General features: G+C 53.6%; 1 protein-coding gene across 1 annotated transcript in view; it reads left to right on the top strand.

The window, feature by feature from the left end:
• The first annotated feature begins 9,252 nt into the window (after positions 1 to 9,252).
• Positions 9,253 to 20,676, top strand: part of COQ8A (coenzyme Q8A) — a 39,448-nt gene continuing 28,024 nt past the window's right edge. Inside the window, exon 1 of the mRNA XM_040451897.1 lies at positions 9,253 to 9,357. The gene's annotated coding sequence lies outside the window, so the exon portion shown is untranslated. The remainder of the gene's footprint in view (positions 9,358 to 20,676) is intronic.

The raw sequence follows: 20,676 nt of genomic DNA, 5'->3' as shown, positions 1-20,676 counted from the left end.
TTTTTTTTTTTTTTTTTTTTTTTTTTTGAGAGGGAGACAGAGAAAGCATGAGCAGGGGAGGGGCAGAGAGAGGGAGAGGGACTCCAAAGCAGACCCTGCGCAGAGCCCGGTGTGGGGCTTGAACCTATGAAACTGTGAGATCATGACCTGAGCCGAAATCAAGAGTCTGACGCTTAAGAGCCACCCAGGCGCCCTGCAATTTTTGTTTTTAAGTGTAAGAGGTACTTTCTGGGTGCAAGGCCCTATGGGAGATGTCGAGATACACAGTTTACAATGTATTTGAAATAGAAAGATGAGCTGGCTAAGAACTAAATTACACCATTAGGTGTAATGTTGACAAGAATATTCGCGTGCTAAAACCAAGTAGCGTAAAAGTGAAGGAGACAGACTGCATCTGGCTGAGGGGACCAGAGAGGCATCACGTATTGAGTAACATTGGAATCGGGTCTCAAAGAGTGAGTAGGAGCCTAAGGCTTGCAGGTGTGCGGGGAGGCCATGGGAGGGAGGGCAGTGGTAAGGGCAAAGCCCCAGAGGCAGAGAGCCCAGGAGAGGGGCAGCCCAGATTCGAGAAGTCGCTGCCGAGTCAGGAAATGTTAGCCCAGTCCAGAGAGATCCCGATCAGGTGACACCCGAAGAGGTAGGAACTTACCCCCAAAGTCAGGGTGCAGGATGATCCTGCCTCGTATTTTCCCCCCGTAAAGAACTGGCTTGGGGGCCCCTGGGGGGCTCAGTCAATTGAGCATCTGACTCTTGATTTCAGTTCTGGTCTTGATCTCACAGTTTGTGAGTTTGAGCCCTGTATCAGGCTCTGTGCTGACAGTGCGGATCCTGCTTGGGATTCTCTCTCTCCCACCCCCCCCCCGTCCCCTGCTTGTGCTCTCTCTTTCTCTCTCTCTCTCTCAAAAAAAGAAAAAGAACAAAACTGGCTTAATTCCCCCTTGGCCTTATTAGCAGGAAGTTTAGTATCTGTTTGAAACCCAGAGGCTTCCACAGCCCCAAGTAGGGGGCCGCAGTCAGTCTGACCTTCAGATGCAAGCAGGGACCACTGGTCTCTGGTCTGGCCATCATAGGAGTGAGTCCCCAGGTCTCTGTGACTCCTCAGGAAGGACAGCTGCATTTTGTCACTTTGACCTTGGAGAACAGTGCCCCTCACTGGTGGTCCAGAGCCATGACCTCAGAGCTCTGCCTTTCAGTTAAATTCATACCCACCCACTGCTCCCACTCTCCTCCCCGCCCCCCCAACAGCTGCCCCAGGGACTCGGGGTAAGAGGTACTTTGGGGGCACCCTCGTGGATGCGGAACTCCGGACCTCTGTCCTTCCCTGGGGCCCACAGCACCAGGAGGCCGGGAGCTTTTCCGTGTCAGCCACACCATCCCCAGCAACACGGTTATCCGCCCTCCCTTCTACGACTACCCCCCTGCACACCCTTTCCCCACCACATGCACACTCCTGGGAGCCTTGGGGTGCAAAACTATGTTGCCCTGACCGAGGCTGTCACTTTCACTGCCACAGAAAAGGAAAATAGAACCCATAGTTCAGTCCCCAGAGGGACATTCTGCCTTACCCAGACTAGTGGGTTCATACATCTTGTCTCTTCCAACCAGGGATTGCTTGTCCCACCCCAGGGGGCCAGGCTCTCTCTGTTCTTTTACTGAAAGTTCACATGAGGACGCCCGGGTGGCTCAGTTGGTGAAGTGTTCGACTCTCGATTTCTGCCCAGGTCACCATCTCACAGTTTGTGAGTTCGAGCCCGCATTGGGCTCTGCGCTGATGGTGCGGTGCCTGCTGGGATTCTCTCTCTCTTCCTCTCTCTCTGCCCCTTCAGCGTACTCTCTCTCTCTCTTTCTCTCTCTCTCAAAATAAAAAAATAAACTTAAAAAAAAAAGTTGACTTTCAACCTCCGTGGTCATTGGCAAAATAGAGTCATGTGTATGCCCTTGGGCTGTCCCCACCTTCCAGCTGGAGTTTTTTTCCTTGTAGGCCTCCTCCCTTTCACAACCCTGCTGTCTCAACCCTGGTTCTGTTGGTCTCAGTGGGATGTGGTGCAAGAGACAGACACACGGTTAGGCTCCGCTCTTGGCTTCCAGTGCCCAGCATGCTGCTGCTTCTCTAGTCTATGAACTTGGGGCGCAAATCTGGAAACTACTCTAAATACAAGTGAATTAAAAAAAAAAAGTTTTAAAGTATCCAGTGATTGAGGGAGGACAAAGTCAAATACACACTCAGTGGGGTGCCTGGGTGGCTCCGTTGGTGAAGCGTCTGACTCTGGCTCAGGTCATGATCTCACGGCTTGTGGGTTCGAGCCCCGCGTTGGGCTCTGTGCTGACAGCTCAGAGCCTGGAGCCTGCTTCGGATTCTGTGTCTCCATCTCTCTCTCTGCCCCTCCCCTGCTCATGCTCTGTCTCTCAAAAATAAATAAATACTAAAAAAAAAAAAAAAAAAAAAAAAATCTTAAAAAAAAAATACACACTCAGCGACCAGAATGGCTTTCCACACAAACTCGAGAATATAAGGACAAGAGAATGGATTACCTACCCTTTTTGGATCAAGAGAATGCTACTTTTCAGTTCCTGTCCTATAATGAGCTATTTCTCCTTAACAGAATCAACGTAGGGAGGGACCTGGGTGGCTCAGTTCGTTGAGTGGCTGACTCGTGATTTAGGCTCAGGCCATGATCCCAGGGCTGTGGGATCAAGCCCCACATTGGACTCTGTGTTGAGTGTGGAGTTTGCTTAAGATTCTCTCTCTCTCCCTCTCTCTCTCTCTCTGTCTCTGTCTCTCTCTCCCCCTTTGCCCCTCTTTGCACTCCCTCTCTCAAGAGAAAACAAAAACCAGAACCATTGCTTTGGTTAAGGTGGGGGTGATTGGGAAGAGGTCATAGAGGAACATTTTGGAGGAAAAAATTTTGTTCTACGTTTTAATTGGAGTGTTAGTTACATGATATGTATACATGATACATATTACATGATGTAAAAACTCATGAACCATAGACTTAAGATCTGTGCATTTTACTGCATGTGAACTAGATCTCAATTTGAAAATAGAAAAATATCAAACCGACGATTAGCCTTCCTTGGCTAATGTCCACATGTTATGGTGCATTGACAAGAAATTAATCTGGAAAAAGAAAAATAATACCCTACTGTGAAGTCAGACGTGTGCTGTGAGTACAGGCTGAGGGAAATGGAGAGAAGGAGACTGGGCTGGGCCGTCTCCAGTTGTGGGGAGTCGAATCTTTCCCTTAATGCAGTTAATCGCTTCTAATTGTGCAGCCAGCTAATTACAGTCATTAGTGTTGCCTTCGTTGAACAGGCTTGGAGATTCCTTGAAGTCATTCTTTTCGCAGGACTGGGTTGGATTTTCCCAAGTCTGGAGACCTCAGGTTGTGGCCCATCAGGCTGTATCTCTGGTGATCCAGAAATGACCTGTTTTCACCACCGGGTGTTTGGGGGGGAGGGGGGATGTGATTAATCTTGGAGTCCATGAGTCATGCACATCAGGCCTCTGAGCACAGCAAGGGCACTCGTGGTGAGCTCTGTACTGGTGCGGGACTCTCCGCCCGCCAACCCAGCCTCACCTAGGTCCAGGCTAATTGCATTTTGAAAACAGGATTATTCACCGCAGCACCGTTTGAAATGCCAAAAGAGTAGAGACAGTCTGCACAGCCATCGGTTGGAGACTCGTTAAATTAGGGCTTGTCCACATAATGTAATACTGAAAAATGAGTGAGGATGGTTCTCTGTGTGCAAATTTGGAAAGTTTCAGGCTGGTCAATGAAAAAACAGAGCGTATAATCTGTATAAAATACGAGTGTGTGTCTTTGCCCATATACATAAAGAAGCATTGAAAAGGCGTAAGGAACGGAATTGCAGTGGTCACATGTGTGGGGGTGGGGGGAGGGGTCACTGGGGTTGGGAATTGGGCAGAAGAGAGATGGAGTGGGGTAGACTTTTCACTGAAAATCTTTCAAAAATAGTTTTTTTTTTAATGTGTATTTATTTTTGAGACGGAGAGAGACAGAGCATGAACGGGGGAGGAGCAGAGAGAGAGAGACACACAGAATCCGAAGCAGGCTCCAGGCTCTGAGCTGTCAGCCCAGAGCCCGACGCGGGGCTCGAACTCACGGACCGTGAGATCGTGACCTGAGCCGAAGTCGGACGCTTAACCGACTGAGCCACCCAGGCGCCCCGCAAAAATAGTTTTTTCAAAGTCATGTGAATATATTACCCAGTGGAAGATTGGAATAATTAAAAGTTCAGAAGTTTTTTGTATTTATTTTTGAGAGAGAGAGAAAGACAGACAGAGGATCCGAAGCAGGCTTTGCGTTGACAGCAGAGAGTCCAATGTGGAGCTCAAACTCATGAACCACAAGATCATGACCTGAGTGGAAACCAGAGAGTCAGACACTTACCCAACTGAGCCACCCAGGCACCCCAAGTTTTGAGTTGTTTTTAATTTTGGCCACATGTTGTTTAATTTATACCCCAATGTCCCAGGAATTGGCAAAGATTCTTTGCTTGACCAAACTTGAGTCCAGCTCCTGAACCTTCTCCTAGGCCCATCTGTGCACTTCTGTGTAAGATAATCCGGTTTTAGCAAGAACCCTGCTGAGTCAGGGCTGTGCACGTGCCCAGGAAAGGCCCGAGAAGGCCCCAAGATCTCACTTCTGACTGACTGTGAGGCTCTGCACTAGCAGGAAGTTAGGGGAAGGTAGAGTTGTCAACTACCCAGCTCAGTGCTGAAGGCATGCCCCAACACACACACAGTCCGTCAGCGATGGCTGGAGGTATTGTTGGTTCCAGACACTCAAGGAAATCTCTGTCTTACCATTAGCTGGTCACTAAGGTAACTGAGTAGAGACTTTGGTGGCTACATGCAACAAAATCTGACTTCATAGAATTAGTTTCCAAAAGTCATTAAACAAACAACAACAACTACAATAAGCAGCAGCAAAAAACAAACCCGGGGTGTAAAGGAGAATCTGATTTCTAGAGATGCCACCTTATATTATATAAAATGCTCAGTTTTTCATAAAAAAATTATGAGGCAGGCAAAGAAACAAGAAAGTATGGCCATGTATATGAAAAAAACAGTCCATAGAAGCATCGTAAATGTCCCAGACATGGTGCTTACTAGCCAAAGACTTTAACTCAGCTGTTTTAAATGTATTTAAAGAGCTAAATGAAACCAAGTCCAATGAATGAAATAAAAGCTTGAGAATAATGTCTCACTGAATGGGGACAATCAATAAAAAGATAGAAATTATAAAAAATAATCAAATAGTAGTTCTACAGTTGAAAAAAGAAACAGTAACTGAAATGAAAAATTCTTGGCTGGGGCTCCACAGCAGATTTGAGCAGGCAGGAGAAAGCATCCTGACTTGAAGAAAGGTCAATTCAGATGACCCACTTCGAAGAAAACAAGGGGAAAAGATTGAAGAAAAATGAACCCAGCTCCAGAAATCTGTGGAATGGCATCAAACATATCAACATACATATAATGGGAGTTCCAGAAGGAGAAGAGACAGGAAAGGGGATAGAAAGAATATTTGTAAAAAATAATGGCAGAAAACATCCCAATTTTAATTAAAATCATTAATCTATATGTCCAAGAAGCACATCGAACTTCAAATAGAATAAACCCAGAGACAGGATAGACACCTAGACACATGGTAATCAAACTGTCCAAAGACAAAGACAATCCTGAGAACAGCAAGAAAGGAGCCACTCATCATGTACTTTTGTACCAAGGTCCTCAATAAGATCAGTTTCTCTCATCAGAAACCATGAAGCCCAGAAGGCTGTGACATGACAGATTTTAAAGTACTGAAGTAAAAAAAAAAAAAAAAAAAAAAAAAAAAAAGCAAGCAAGCAAGCAAGCCCTGTCAACTAAACATTTTATATCCAGCAAAACTATCCTCCAAAAAAAAAGATGAAGGAGAAATTAAGACATTTCCAGATGAATATAAAAACCATTCATCACTAGCACATCTACCCTGTAAAACAATAAATGGTATCCTTGAGGCTAAAATGAAGGGACAGTAACTCAAATCCATATGAAGAAATAAAGAACCCTGGTAAAGGAAACTACATAGGTAAGTATAATAGGCAGGATAGGTATATTTTTTGTTTGTAACTCTTATTTTTTTCCTGATGTAAAAAAAAAACCCTACATAAAGCAATAATGATAAATCTGTGGGGATGGGCAGACAATGTATAAAAATGTAATTGTACTGGAGTGCCTGGGTGGCTCAGTTGGTTAAGCGTCCGACTCTTGATTTTGGCTCAGGTCATGATCTCATGGTTTGTGAGTTCGAGCCCTGCATCAGGCTCTGTGTTCTGACAGTATTGAGCCTGCTTAGAATTCTTGCTCTCTCCCTCTCTCTGCCCCTCCCCTGCTCATGCTGCACACTCTCTCTTTCTCGAAATAAATAAATAAACTTAAAAAAATGTAAGTGTATGGCAATAACAACACAGAAGGGGGGAGAATGGAACTATATAGGAGCAAAGTTTTTGTATATTATTGAAACGAAGTTAGTATTAATTTGGACCAGAATATGAATTATACTCCAGCGCAACCACCAAGAAAAAAGGGCATGACCGACTTTGTCACACGCGACTGATAGTTTAAGATGAGCCCTGAGGATTGACTGGTTGGTTTGGCAACATTAACGTCACGGGTGCACAATTCTGGGGGATGGCAGGGGGGAAAGCTGACCAGGTTGGATCAGGTAGAATGGGAGAAAAGGAAGTAGAGAAAATGAATATAAAGAGTTTTGCTGAAAATGGGAGCAGAGAAATGGAGATGGGGTGAAGGGTGAGAGGCAGCCCAGCAGGTTTGCATGCTGGTGGGAAAGATTCAGAGTGGGAAAAATTGATAAGTGCCTTCTCTGTCTCTGTCATTAGGAAGATTTTTGGAGATCAGAGGGGGATTATTGGAGCATGATGCTTCTCACCCAAATGTCCCAGGCACTGGCATCTTTGGTTATTGGGAGAGTATGTATACATTGAATAATACTGTACTAATATATCGCACCCATTAGGAAACATATACAAATCGGGGTGCCTGGGTGACTCAGTCGGTTAAGCATCTGACTTCAGCTCAGGTCATGATCTTACAGTTTGTGAGTTCGAGCCCCACATCAGGCTCTGTGCTGACAGCTCAGAGCCTGGAGCCTGCTTTGGATTCTGGGTCTCCTTCTCTCTCTGCCCCTGTCCCCGCTCATGTTCTCTCTCTCTCTCTCTCTCTCTCAAAAATAGATACACATTTAAAAAAGAGAAATATTTGCGGATGTGCAAGTATTAAAAAAAATGCACAAAATATAAATATTTAGAAGCTTAAGAAAAACTTGAAAAAATGTCTTGTTAATGAAGATGACATATTCTATAATCATTAATACCGCAAGACACTCAAGAGTGAGGTGCATAGGAAATGAAATCCATATTTCAAATATCATCTCGCTAATTTTGAATTTTTTGGCTGTTTATCAGCTACGGTTAAGAGTCATCCTTGCTCTTGTGAAGGTTCATATGAACAGCAGTCATGACTTTTCTTGTCATGACTGTATTCATTGTTTTCTCGTTCTTCACCCCGCCTGAATTAATTAATTAATTAACTTATTTATAAGTAGGCTCCACACCCAATGTGGGGTTTGAACTCACCATCTTCAGATAGAGTTGGATGCTCTCCAGACTGAGCCAGCCAGGGGCCCCAACTTTTTTTTTTTTTAAGGTAAAGGTGCCAGGATATAAAAAGATACAAAGTAATATGAACCCCAATATATCCATTATTCTCCTTCCATGATTATCAACCCTTGCCCTACCCTGTCACGTTTTGAAGCTAGTCCCCTACATTGTATTATTTTATCTGGAAATAATTTCGTGTGTATCTCTTCCGTGTGTGCAAGGAATCTTTGCAAAAAAACAACTACAATGTCATTATCATACCTTGAAATGTAATTTCCAGGAATCTTTAAGTTGCAGTAGTGGGGGAAATCTGTTTTGCAGTAAACACACACATACACACACACACACACACACACACACACACACACACACACACCCATAGATCAGGAAAGAGAGAAATGCGTTTTTAACATAATAAGGCTGAGGTCATTTCGCAAGGAGTAAGGTTCAAATCATGTTAATGTGGCGGATTCCTTCTTTGCACAGACTAGCAGGGGACACATCTCTAGTAAACTAGATTGGTGGCCGTTTAGAAAAACTCTTTATGGTAGGGGGTTATGTTGATCTTCAGGTCCTTTAGAGAAAAGCGACCCCTGGCTTTGCAGGCAGAGAACTGAGCTGGCATGAAGCAAGCCTCATCCGACTCCTCTAAGGGGGTGGAGTTTACAAACTACAGAAAGGGATGAACGGGGGCGGGGGGTCGGGGGGGGGGGAGTCCCCTGACCCTAAGGACCGGGCGGGGGTCCCAGGCGGGCAGGGGTCCAGGAAGGGGGGCAGTGTGAGGGAGCAGGGTGGGAGGCAGCAGGGGGCACCTGTTGAAGACTTGACCCTTGGGGTTGACCTTTCTCTCCTGCTAAAGTCTAAGTTCCCAGTTCTTAGCCCTGTCCTGCTTGGGGCAGCTATGCCCCTCCCCATAACCCCCTAAGTCTCCTCGAAGTAAACTTTGTGTTTCAGGTGCAGAAGTGAGGGGGGACGGGGTCAGAGTCTGGGCCGCGCCCCGCAGGATCCGCTCTCCTGGGGACGAAGCCCCCTCCCCGGGAAGAAGGGGCTCCTTCTTGGGGCCACGGGGCATTACGGAACTGGGGAGCTACGTTCACCCCTGGATTTATTGTGCCACCCCGCCCCCCACTCCGTGTGGACGGATGGGTTTTGATATTTTTCCAAAGACTTAAACGTTTATTCCCAAACAGTCTCACACTGGACCACCTTAGGCTTGGGTGACGGCCGAGGACAGCTCCGCAGTCCCGCTCTCGGGGGCCCTCGGGAAGGGGATCAGCCTGGCGGGGGGGGCGCCCCGCGAGCTCCGGCCCGGAGCGGGGGTGCCTGCGGAGGGCGCGTCCCGGGGACACGCCCCCCCACCTTGCCCCGCTGCTCGGGCCGCCTAACTAGGGCAAAGGGCAGCACCGAGGGGGGTCGGGCGGGGCCTGAGCGGCGGGCGGCCTCCCATTGGCCTCCCTCGCTCCGCCCTCGATCCCGATTGGTCACGGTGTGAAGCCGGAGACGGCGGCGCGGCCAATGAGGGCGCCCGCGGGGCGGGGTCGCGGAGGCCCGGAGCACTGGCGCGGGCGAGTAGGTAAACAGATCCGGGGCGCGTGCGGCGCCGGCGCTGCGGCGGGCGAGCGCGTGGAGGCGGCGCGAAGGTGACCGCGGGGCCCCGCTTCCTGCCGCCGGGTAAGCCTGCGGCGCGTCCTGCTCGCCCTCCGCGCGGGCCCCTTCGGCGCCCTGCTGCAGGCCCGCGGCCTCCCCGCCGCGAGTTCCGCCTACCCCGGGCCCCGCTCGCGGCGCCTCCTGCCCTGGCGGGCCGCGGGGTCCCTGAGGCGCGCAGAGCAGTCCCGGTGGCCGCCCGGACGCCTGCCTGGCCGTCTCAGGCTCGTTCTCTTCGCCCCCACCCCCCGTGCGCTGTGTCTCAGGGGCTCTGCGCGTCCCCGGCTGGAGGCTTGTGTCCGAACTTTGACCCCCTGGGCCCGGCCCAGCTGTTGGGTCTCACAGGTGGCGGCTGGCGGTGTACTTGGGAAAAGAGGCCCTTCTTGGTCCCTTCCTCCGTTCGCTTCTCTGGGGCCCGTCCCCCTACTTCTCCAAGCACTGGGGTTCCTGGGAGTGGTTTGGGCTACATTGCCCGCGCTGATGCCTTTCCCCCGCCCCAGCAAGCCCCCCTGCAGCACGCTGCCCATTGCCTCCCCCTCCCCCCACCCTCCCGCGTGCCCTGGGGATGGGGGATGCAGCAAGGGCAAGTCTGGGTGCAGGTGCTCTCCACGTGGTTGAGAGATGCCAGCCTCCCGAAGGGCGACAGACTTTGGGCTGGGCTGGCTCTCAGCCTGCGCTGGACGCTACCCATTGGAAAACTTGTGGCGCTCACTTGGCCCTTGGGTGTGCGTGACAGAGGACCGAAGAGCTGGGCCTGCCAAGCCCCACTGGTTGCCAGAGATCCGAGCGTGCATGATGCCAGCCCGCCAGTTGTCATGTTGTGGCTGGACAGGTCACCCCGCAGGAGGGCCCTTCCGAGAAGAGACAGGGCAGGTGCTGTTGGTTTACAGGACCAGCATCTTTAAGACTCTGGCGACGGCTCTGTATTTTGTTCAGCCTTGCAAAATAATGCAGGCAAAGCAGGGTTATTACGATTTTGGGCCTGACCTTGGGGAAGTCGAGGGCAAAGCGAAGCAGGTGGTCTGAGGACTTCCCTGTGTGATGCGGGAAAACAGGGATTTTTACTCTTCAGACCGTTGACGTTCAGACCGGAGAGTTCTTTGTTGTGGGAGGCTTGACCTGTGCGTTGTAGGATGTATAACAGCATCCCAGCCTCTGTCCACTATACAGATGCTGGTAGCACCCCCGCCCCCGCCAGTGGTGACAATCAGAAATCTCTCCAGCCGTTGCCACATTGTCTCTCCGGGGGCAGAATCGCCCTTGGTTGAGAACAATTGACGTGAGACTGTCACAAGAGTGTCCTCATGTCGCCAGTGTTCTCATGAAACCTGTTGTTCCCTGCCTGTGAGTAGTTGAGGGGTTTAGGCAAAGGGTCGTGTAGTCCCTGTGCCCTAAGCCACTGATGGAAGCCCTGTCAATTGGGCTCTAAAGGGGATTCCACACCTGCCCCTGGAGGAGTAAGAGGGAGGAGGGAGGAACGCATGGGCATTGACTCGTGCCTGCTGGGTGCAAGGCAGTGAGTGATTGGCTGGGTCCAGAGTGCAAAAGTGGAGGCTGGCGGTTTCTATCTTTGGGGGCTTTGCGAGACAGTGGGGGATAAGCATAGGAAATGACCGTGGGGCGGTTGGTAAATGGTGAGCAAAACAAGTTTCAGCTTCTGAACCCTGCGAGAAAGGCCAACTCATGTATCCACAAGTGGCGTTTCCAAGGTGACACTTTAGTTATCTTGCGTGTTGTGATGTAGGAGGGGGCCGGCCCGTGTGCGCAGAGAGTAAGCAGCCACATTTCAAGCACGTGCGTGGGGATGTTAACGTGTGTTCCTCCACGAGAGAGAGTGCAGCGTGGGCACATGTGTCCTTCGTAAAGTTCTTTTATGGCCGATCGAAGCGTCCGAGTCAAAGACGGTCCTGTCGGAGAAAGATGCTTTTACTTCTGCATATAGATTTTGCCTTCAGGATAACCTGGAATTTCCGTCCCAAAGTTCTAAGTGCCAAACCGATGGGGATGCAGAAAAGCTGAAGAGCAGTGATTATTGCATAGGGTGAGGAAAAACATCTCAAGTCTCCACCTCCCGCAAATTTCCCTTTCTTGTTCATCGATCCTGGGGGGATGTGTCAGGATTTTCCCATAACGTTGTTTGGTCAGTTAGGCGGCGGCTGGGTGCCTTTTGTTGCCTGTAGAAAAGGATCTGGGCAGAGAGGTCGCTTCTCCTTTCTCAACAAGAAGTTTAGAGAAGTCCAAACTTGGCAGGATAATTTTCCGCCAAGAGCCACGGACAGTGAGTCATTATCTTTGCCGGTTGAAACGAGAGCCGTGTGCAAAATTAGACAGGAATATTTAGAGAGTTGTCTTGCTCTGCCAGTGGCATCTGGAAATAGTTCGTGCATTCCTGTCGAATAACAGCCAGGAACTTGGGGCCCGTGGAAAAGAGAGAGTGCAGTGGGGAGCACAGGGGCCCCTTTTGTCGAGAGTTGTATCTACAAGAGGGACGACATCCGCTGATCCTGAGGCGGGGCCAGGACCCTGATGCGTCTGGGGGCTTCTCCCTGCACTTTGCAAACCCGAGTGGGTACCCGCTGGTCTGTCGTAAGCGATATTGCTCGTTGTGGGGTTACAGACTCCTGAACCCTTGACCTTTTGCTTTGAGGTCAGGGGCCCATAGAATAAAGTCAGAAATGACCCTTTTTATTTTTCATACTTGGGCATGATTTGTTTTTAGTGTGTGCATGCGGAGAAGATTCACGGGAGAGCCGAGTGATTTTCGCTCAGATTGACATTTCAGGGTGTAACGGAACAGCGATTGTGTTCTTGTCCTGAGAGCCCTAGACTTGCATGTATGTGTATGTGTGTGTGTTTTAAATGTCCTCCTATTCCCACCTGGGCTGGGGGAGAGGGGCTACATTTGGTCCATGCCTGGAAAATCCTGTGTCCCTGCGGGTCAGTGCCCCTCCGTATCCTGTCCCTGAAGAAAAGCCCACCCTGCAATCTGGAATTTCCTCCTCATTGGTTGGTTGACTGCCTTGCGCCTGGTGTTGGGAATATCAAAGTGAACAGCACTTGGGTCCCTGACCACAGGGAACTTGTAGTAAGGGGGGTACAGATCCCATCTCACGGCCCTCCGTGTGGCTTAGATTAGGGGCTCTGGGGGGGGGGGGAAACTGTGAAGACTTTTTGGACAAGGAGGGTTGGGGGAGGGCTCTGAGGATGAGCAGGGCATCCGCAGGAAGAGGCAGGAGTTTGAGGGGTCAGGGGTCAGTGCTTCCCAGACTCTCTGTGGCAAAGGACCAGGTTTTATTTTCCCTCAGTTTGTTTGAGCGGTGCGTGCAAAGCAGAGTAAACATGACACACGATGCTGTTGCTGTAAAAGTTTCTAGGCGCTCACTCCTCTTACTGCATGGAGCACGTGACCCGTCCAAGACTCCTGTTTGAGTAGCACCCGTGGCTCCCTGAGCAGGGGCCGTGGGGTGGGTGAGTGCAGGCTGGTGGGAACAGTTGGGATGAGCTCTCATGTTTCCTGTTGAAGCAGCCTCTGTCCTCCACCCTCACGATTTGGGTGAGTTGGGTGAGTTGGGTGAGCTTGGGTGAGCTTGGTGAGTTTGGGTGAGTTTGGTGAGTTTGGGTGAGCTTAGGTGAATTTGGGTGAGTTGGGTGAGCTTGGGTGCATTTGGGTGAGTTGAGTGAGTTGGGTGAGTTTGGGTGAGTTTTGGTGAATTTGGGTGAATTGGGTGAGTTGGGTGAGCTTGGGTGAGCTTGGGTGAGCTTGGGTGAGGCAGAGTGGTGCTTCCACACGTTTTATCTCAGCAGTGGGGGTGGGGCCAGGAGGGCTTGGCGTTGCACTCCTGGCAATTTTCAGCTGACATTCAGCTCAGGCCAGAAAGGGTTGCCAAGCACTCCCGGTCATGAGTCCAGCTGCAGCCTAGGGGGCCCGGAGAGAGACAGAGAGAGAGAGAGAGAGAGAGAGAGAGAGAGATCGCTTGCTGCCTTGGTGTGTGCACAGTCTGGGGCACATGGTGCAGGGCCCAGCGGGGTACCAGCCCTCTGCTGCGGGAGCCCAGGGTGGCGTGCAAGCTGGTTCTGCTGGAGAGGACTGGGAAAGTGCCTTCTGTGCCCGGACGCCTAGGTGCTTGGCCTGAAGGACGCGTGTGTTTTCCCCAGGAGAGAAAAGTTTGGAGGCCGAGGCAGGGACAAAGGTCTGGCGGCTAGTGGGCATTGCCAGGGGGAGGGTGCCGGGTGGAAGCCAGGCCGGGAGCCCGCTGAGGCGGCTTGTGAGAAGTGAGGGCGGAAGGGTGGGGGAGGAGAGGTGCAATGCATAGGTTGAAGAGAATATAAATCTGTGCAGGTGGAGGTTCTAGATGAAGCGACTGGTTGGCCGCTGGCGGCTGAAGTTTCGGGAGGAGCTGTTTGGGGCGGATGGTGGTGTCACCGCTGAAAACAGAGTCCGCGGGAGGAGGGACAGCTGGTTTAGGGAAGGCGGTGATGATGGTTCCGGACACAAAGCGGTTGAGGTGCCTGTGGACTCAACTGCTCTTTGCTCGAAGATATAGTTTGTGTGCAATAGGCTCACCTTCCTCACGGGCTGTCGTGCAGTTTGACAACCACGTAGAGTCACATAACTGTCACTGTGGTCAGGGTGTGGGACAGATGCGTCGGCGCCCACATTTCCCTGTGCCCCTTTGTCGGTGCCTGTGGGACTTGGGGGGATGATGTGGTGTGTGTGTGTAGCCGGGTCAGTTCTAGAACCGGCTCAGTGCTTGAGATGGCCCGGGCCGAGCGCAGGGATGCACAGACCTGGGCCAGCCCGGGGGATGGTGAGGGTTGGCGGAGGGCACGGGGGTGGGGGAGGGTAGGACCAAGCGTGGGGACCCCCTGAGCTGGGTGGGAGGTGGAGGAGGGACCGGTGTAGGCTGCAGAGCTGGAGCGAGATGTGGGAGTGCATTGTGGGGACCAAGGAAGGGTTTCAGGGGACAGTGAGGGCCCGGTAGGAAACAGAGGGGAGTGGTGTTAGCTGAGCCAGGTGGCCTGAGGCATCCGGTGGCCGTGATGGCTGTGGAGAGCGTTGGGGGGAACTGGGGTCCGCTGAGCGAGAGGAGGCTGGGTGGGGGGAACGGGAGGCAGTCAGCAGGGCGATCTTTATACTTGGCCCAAGAAGGCTGGGGGAGCGGGTTTGTGGACTTGAGCGGGACGGTTTCAGCGGAAGGAGAGAGTGAAGGCGACCGCACTCGTAGGCGGGGAGAGCGCTCATGGAGGAAGGAGGGGGAGCTGGGCAGGGAGAGGGGGTCTGGGGGGTGGGAGATGTGGGCCGGGGCTCACAGGCAGTGTCCGGGAAGCAGGGAGGCAGCTGCGGAGCGAGGGAGGCCCTGCGCCTGGCGGGAGGGGCTAGGGGTCCCCAGGGTCGCCTGAGGAGCAAGGCAGGCGGGTTGTGCCTCGTGCGTCAGGGCCCCGCTCCTGCCTGCCGAGGAGGTGCTTGTTCTGCTGGGCTCGCGAGTGTGTGTGGTGTGCGTGTGAGTCCCTTCAAGCGTGAGTGCATGCGTGTGAGTATGTGTGGATGTGAGTGCACGAGTGTGTGCATGTGCGAGTGTGTTAGTGACCGTGTGTGTGGTGTCAGTGTGCACGCACGAGTGTGCACGTGAGTGTGAGCATGTGTGTGCACGTGCAAGTGTGTTGGTGACTGTGGTGTGAGAGTAAGAGTGTCACTTGGAGTGTGAGTACACACGTGTGGGTGTGAGCGCACGTGTGTCCATGTGCAAGTGTCTTGTGGCTGTGTGGTGTGAGTGTGCATTCACAAGTGTGCACATGAATGCGAGCATGTGTGTGCACGTGCAAGTGTGTTGGTGACTGGTGAGAGTGTGTACACGAGTATGCATGCTTGTGAGTGCAACCATGAGTGTGTTCGTGTGGGTGACTGCGTGTGGTGTGCGCATGCATGAATGTGCATGTGTGTGTGAGCGTGAGAGCACGAGTGTACACGTGTGTTGAGTGTGAGAGCATGTGTGTGCATGTGAGTGTGTAGGTGACTGGTGTGAGTGCGTGTGCACAAGTGTGCATGTGTGTGAGTATGGGAGTGTGCATGTGTGAGTGTTGGTGACCAAGTGTGGTGTGAGAGTGCGTGTGCACGAGTGTGCGTGAGTGCGAGAGCACATGAGTGTGTGCGTGTGTGTTGGTGACTGGTGTGAGAGCACGTACACGGGTGTGCATGGTGTGCGAGTCAGCACTTGAGTGTGCACGTGTGTTGGTGACTTGTGTGAGGGCATGTGCACGAGTGTGCATGTGTGAGTGCGAGCGCATGAGTGTGTGCATGTACGAGTGTGTTGGTAACTGGCGCATGTCTTTGTGAGTGCGAGCACGAGAGTGTGTGTTGGTGACTGTATGTGAGTGTGGTGTGAGTGCGCGTGCAGGAGTGCGAGTGGGTGTAGAGGAGAGGCAGGGAGGTGTGTCCTTCCCGGGCTCAGTACTCATGACCACACCCTGGGTGGAAGAGGTGTGTGTTGGGAGGAAGGGGATGCCCCTTCTGCCCCTGGGGGACGGCGGGTCCCCGCCCTGGCGCTTGCTCCGCCCCTCCAGGGCCTAGAAGGGTGGGCACCGGAGTGGTCCTGCGGTTACTCTTCCCAGACCCTGTCGCCCCCGGTTTTCAGAGAGGGCCTGCGCTGAGCTGACCCGGGGTCGGAGTTGCTTCCTGCCTGGCCCTGCGCCGGGCGGGCTGGAGGGCGGAGGTCCCAGAGGTCCCAGCCCGTCGCCCTGCGCCCTGCAGGCGGTTACCATTTGGCAGGTGAAGCCCGTGGCTCTGGCTCGCGATCGTGTTCACGGCCCACATTTGGGAAGCGTCCTGCCGGCACCGCGTGGAGCCCAGCGATGGTGGGGCGGGCCCACCGTCTCCCTGCTTCCCTCTCGATTTCTCCTGAGCAAGGGGTGAGGCAAGATGGGAGCAGTCGGGCCCCCATCCTGCGCTGTCGCCACCCCTCCCGGGGCTCGAGTGCGCACCAGCAGCAGTCACCCTCCCCTCTGCCCCTCCCCTGCCCCCACCCTGCTAGACTGGGATGCCGCTGCTGCCAGCTGGGTGGCTGTGCCCCGGGGGGTTCCAGGGCGGTGGTCGACGTGGGTGTTTACCCGTGTGCTCGATGACGGGGCTCCGCAAGTGAGGGGGAACCCGGTGCAGACCAGTGCTCGCCTCTGGGGGTGGAGGAGGTGCCAGACCCGGTGGGGAGTAGAGAACTGGGTGAGAGGGCTCCCCTCTGATGTGGGGAGGGAGATGGGACAGGGACACAGAGTCACACAGGCCTTCTGGAGGCCACCCGAGGCCATCAAGAGATGAGGGTGGGGGACGACCCCCTGCAGGGTTTGCCATTGTCAGGACGGGGAGGATTTGGGCAGAGCAGGTGGTATTCCAGGGGGAGGAGGAGAGAGCAGCACACGGAAGTAGGAAACTCTGTGTGCGTGCGTGTGTATGCGCACACGTGTGTGCGTTGGGTCATCCTGGCAGACACCCTGGGGTGTCGGGAGCGACGGTGAGAGGTGAGGCTGGGAAGGTGCCTTGGGGTCTGCAGTGGAGGGACTGGGAGGCCAGGCCAGGGCCTGCGGCCTTACTTCTGCAGCCAGAGGAGAGGGGACATCAGTGAGGTGACTCAGTCCCCTGCCTAGGGGCCTTGTTGCCTCTCTCCCTGCGATCATCTTCCCATTTCTCCCCCTGAGTATGGTTGTCCGTCTCGAGTTGTTCCATGTCTGGGTGAAGTCCCCGGTTTTAAAAAGCACTGGGGATTTTGGGGCACCTGGGTGGCTTAGTCGGTTAAGTGTCCGACTTCGGCTCAGGTCACGATCTCATGGTTCGTGGGTTCAAAGCCCCGCGTCAGGCTCTGTGCTGACCATTCAGAGCTTGGAGCCTGCTTCGGATTCTGGGTCTGCCTCTTCCTCTCTGCCCCTCCCCAGCTTGTGCCTGCGCACGCTCTCTCTCGCTCTCTCTCCCTCTCTCTTGCTCTCTCTCTCTTGCTCGCTTTCTTGCTCTCTCGCTCTTTCTCTCAAAAATAAATAAATGTTAAAAAATTTAAAAAAAACACTGAAATTTTGCATGCACATCTTGTGCTGGTGTCCCTTTCTGGGCTGCGTGTAGCATGTGGAGGCGTGTGCTGGGTGGCAGTGTGGCATCTGAGGGCCACTTACCCAGTGTCTCCTTCTGGCTCATACACACCCAGAGGTGGACTTCAGTGTGGGGCCTCTTTCTGCCATTTATGTCTGAGACTAGAGCACGCCCGCCCGGGTGGCCAGGCTCGCTGGGCTGGTGCTGGTAAGCGGACGCTTAGTCCAGGTAACCCGGGAGCTTTCCGGAAGGGGCAGTCTGGCCAGATGGCCTTTGAGAGCCCTGCCAGCTCCGGGATTTCTATGACTCACGATTTCCCCAACCAGGTGGACACGCTTTTCAGGGCATGAACCTTGCTGTGTCTCCGGGAGAGTGACTGGATTTAAAACGTTGACGTATTGATGCAGGGACAGATTTCTTACCCGCTTCTGTCTTAGGCCCCCGGGCAGCAAGGAAAGGACGGGAGCCTGGAGTCAGGCCAGTGCGGGAGGGCCAGCACCTGACGTCTTTGGGGCTTTGGGGAGATTTCTCCTGCTTGTCGAGCTTTCTCTCCCCAGCAAACCGGGACGGCCTCTTGCAGGGTTGTTGTAGGGCAAGGAGCGTATTTCATTGAAACAGGAAATGTGGAGTGGAGGTGTTGTGACAGATTAGGAAGACAAAAAGTGATGAAAAGCATTTTGAGGGGCACCCGGGGGGCTCAGTCGGTTAAGCGACCGACTTTCGGCTCCGGTCACGATCTCGTGTTGTGTGCGTCGGGTTCTGCGCTGGCAGCACGGAGCCTGCTTGCGATTCTCTGTCTCCCTCTCTCTCTCTGCCCCCTCGCCACTCAGGCTTTGTCTCTAAAAACAAATAAACGGGACTTGGACTTAGTGGCACCCCAGGCTGTGCACAGTGCCTGGCACGTAGCCGATGCTCGATAATGGTGTGATGTTGAGCCCAGCCTCGGAAAGGGCTTGCCGAAGACTGGGGCACGTTTACGCTGAAAGCCGGCAGGATGTGGTCGTCGGGAAGGAGAATGTATTTTGAGCGGCTGTGGGACGATCCAGCTCCTGACACTTGGTTGGCACTCGGTGCTGTTTGTGGGGTGACCAAACTAATTATTTCAGAAGAATGATCCGGACGGTATTCTAGAACCTAGCCGGCCCCTCTTCCCGCCCAACCGTTTGCCTTTTTAAAAATAGCCGCTGTATGAGTGTCCTGCGGCTGCTATGACCAATCATCACAAACCCACCAGCTTAAATCCCTGCAGATCTCGCTACGGTTCTGGAGTCAGAGTTTCAAAACAGGCGTCAGGGTGTAAGTGGCCCTTGATTTCCCGTTTCCCAGCCTGTGGGGGTGGCCTGTGGCCCTTGGCTGTGGCCCCTGCCTCACACGTGCACCGCCGAAGCCCCGCTTCTGTTTCTCTCGTCCGACCCGCGTCTCTCCCATAAGGACCCCGCGAGGAACTGGGCCCATCTCGATAATCCCCCATCCTGTGGATCTTGAGCTGAGTCCCATCTGCAGGTAAGGCAACCTAGCCCCAGGTTCCGGGGACCAGAGCGTGGACACGTCTGCGAGGCATTCTTCAGCCTGCCACGTGTGACCACAGCCCTTTAAATTGCTGAACTCCCTTTCCAGGGAGCTCCTCCACCGCGGCTCCGGGCCTCCCCACCTAGGGTCCCGTCCACCTTCCCATGTGACGGGGCTTGTCCTCCGCATCTTTGGGATCAGCCTGGGCGTCGGGGTGGGTGGATGTCTGAGAGGCGCCACTCCGGCGAGGGGCTTAGAGAAAAGGTGTGCGTGTGTGGGAGCCGCGACTTACCCAGCAGGGCAGGATCCGGCCAGCCCCGGAGATGAGGGCAGCCCTCAGGCGCAAAGAGTCAGGTTAGGGCTGGATCAGGAACGCGTCCTTGAGTAAGTGTGGCGCTCACACGTGCAGGGTATGTCCTGCGCAGAGTGGACACCGTAAGGATTTATGCCGTAACTTCCAGGCGAGAAGCAGGCTTTAGGGGAGGTTCAGGAACAGGCCTGGAGGGGCCTGGCTGGTCAGACAGGGCTGACTCCCGGGCCCGGACGCCGGCCTCACAAAGACAGTGCCCTTCCGTCTGCCTGGCTGGTGGGGGCGTGGCTTAGATGTGCAGGTGCGCCCCGGCGGGCTTGCTTGCCAGGGGGTTGGAGCTCCCAGGGCACAGGTGCAAGTGGATGCTGGGCAGGGGGCCCGGGTCCTGACCGTGGCGCCTCCAGCCTCAGGCTCAGGCGGTGGGGCCTATCCTGTTTATCCTTCAGACGGCCCGGAGCCGTTTGAGCAAGGCGTTAGCGTGGTGAAGGGGATTTGGGGAGGTTATTCTGGAGGTAGAGTGAGCTCACGGGGATCAGAGGGCCCCCCACCGTTCCTCCCATAAGATACCAGCGAAAGCTCCCCTTGCCATTTTCTCCTCTAGGAGTGGCCTTGACCGTGCCAAGGATTGCCAGCGGGTGTTTATTGCTAGCGCCCAGCGGGGCTGCCGGCTCGCTGGACGGCCTCACAGTGCAGCATAGATGAGTCCCACTGGCCCCGGGAGAGGGTGACACCGTCCTTCCTGAGTCAGACGTGACCCTGTACCCGGCCTGAGAGCCTGGACGTGGATACACGGGATTGTGCACACTGCTGTCATTCAGGCCCTCTGGTCTCACTGAGGCTGAACTTCGTTCTGGAGGGCCTCTGGGGTCACAGGGATGAGTACCTACTGCGCGTCAGTCACTTGAGGCCCTGAGTGCCGTGGCGTGGATTACTTAACCCACTCCTCTCGAGAGCAGATGGGGAAGCTGAGGCCCACAAACTACCCCGGAATGGCTTGGGTCAGCCGTAGAGTCAGGATTCGAACCCAGGGCGCCCTGCTCCGGAGCGCCTCGACTGGTCCCCCAGCACCATATCTGCCATGAGCATTGTTCTCGTGGTTTGTTATTTTTTAATTTTTTTTGAGAGAGAGAGACCAGCCGTGTGCTCACAAGTAGGGGGCAGAGAGAGAGGGGGACAGAGGATCCGAAGCAGGATCCATGCTGTCAGCACAGAGCCTGATGTGGGGCTCAAACCCATGAACCCACAAACTGTGACATCATGACCTGAGCCGAATTCAGATGCTTAACCGACTGAGCCATGTGGGCGCCCCTGTTCTCACGTTCTAAGAAGAAAACTTCCGTGAGCTTTTGGTCAGAGAACGAAATTGCTGTCCATACCCCATGCTTGGCAGGCGGGTGAATAAAAGCCCTGTGTGCAGTAGGTCACATTTGCTCTCCAGAAGGAGGGGAATCCCTGTCCG

The sequence above is a fragment of the Herpailurus yagouaroundi genome, unplaced genomic scaffold (genome assembly GCF_014898765.1).
Source record: "Herpailurus yagouaroundi ecotype Mexico unplaced genomic scaffold, PumYag 205, whole genome shotgun sequence".
Lineage (NCBI taxonomy): Eukaryota > Metazoa > Chordata > Mammalia > Carnivora > Felidae > Herpailurus > Herpailurus yagouaroundi.
The sequence above is the reverse complement of the archived record's forward strand: the minus strand, read 5'-3'. Positions and strand labels throughout refer to the sequence as shown.